Source organism: Mus pahari, chromosome 18 (assembly GCF_900095145.1).
Source record: "Mus pahari chromosome 18, PAHARI_EIJ_v1.1, whole genome shotgun sequence".
In the NCBI taxonomy this organism is placed as follows: Eukaryota; Metazoa; Chordata; class Mammalia; order Rodentia; family Muridae; genus Mus; species Mus pahari.
In genome coordinates, this window is record NC_034607.1 from 45,914,493 (window position 1) to 45,915,640 (window position 1,148).

The window sequence follows — 1,148 nt, forward strand, 5'->3', positions numbered from 1 at the left end:
CAGCACTCGGGAGGCAGATTTCCCTTTTTTTTTTTTTTTTGGTTTTTCGAGACAGGGTTTCTCTCTGTAGACCAGGCTGGCCTCGAACTCAGAAATTCGCCTGCCTCTGCCTCCCAAGTGCTGGGATTAAAGGCGTGTGCCACCACGCCAGGCTGCAGGTGGATTTCTGAGTTGGAGGCCAGCCTGGTCTACAAAATGAGTTCCAGGACAGCCAGGGCTACACAGAGAAACCCTGTCTCGAACCCCCAGCCCCTAAATATATATATATATACACACAAACAAACCCTGGAATCAGACCTGTTATTTTTAAAAAGGGTGGTGGTGGCGGTGGTGAAATGGCTCTGCAATTCAGAGCACTTACTACTCTTACAGAAGACCAGGGTTCAGTTCCCCGCAGCCACATGGTGACTCACAATCACCTGTAACCCCAGTTCCTGGGAATGCAGCACCCTCTTTTAGGACCTCTGTGGAAACCATAAATACATGCAAACAAAACACTCATACACATTAACAAGTCTAAAAGAGAATAAATGTTGTCTCTCATATGATAGATAAATCATGGTACAAGTTAAAAATGCCCCGCCTAGAAACACAGAAAATTAAAAATAAAACAACAAAAGGTGCTGTCCTATTATAGATTTGGTCATAATAAATATGCTTTCTAGCTGGGTGTAGTGGCACACACTTTTGATCCCAGCATTCAGAAGGCAGAGGCAGATAGAGTTCCGTGAGTCCCAGGCCATCCTGGTTTATACAGCAAGTTCCAGGATAGCCAGGGATGCACAGAGAGACCCTGTCTCCTAAGAAGAAAAAGTTTCTCTGCCCAAAATCAGACATGAACTAGACACAGACTCCAAGAGTTACCAGACAGTGACTTTGTATGAAGACAATAGGAGAGTTTAAATGGTACTGACATTTCAACATGTGCTCAAACAGCCTGGTGAACATTTATTTTTTTAATCTTTAAAAAGAATTAATGAGAAAGGCCAAACAACAAGAAAAACAAGAGCATGAGGAGTTGCCGGGCGTGGAGGCGCATGCCTTTAATTCCAACACTCGGGAGGCAGAGGCAGGCGGATTTCTGAGTTCAAGGCCAGCCTGGTCTACAAAGTGAGTTCCAGGACAGCCAGGGCTACACAGAGAAACCC

The 1,148-nt window shown here is 45.0% G+C and overlaps 1 protein-coding gene across 1 annotated transcript in view; it reads right to left on the reverse strand.

Annotated features, from left to right (window-relative positions):
- Positions 1 to 1,148, reverse strand: part of Hnrnpll (heterogeneous nuclear ribonucleoprotein L like) — a 32,465-nt gene that overhangs the window by 22,068 nt on the left and 9,249 nt on the right. The window lies entirely within an intron of this gene.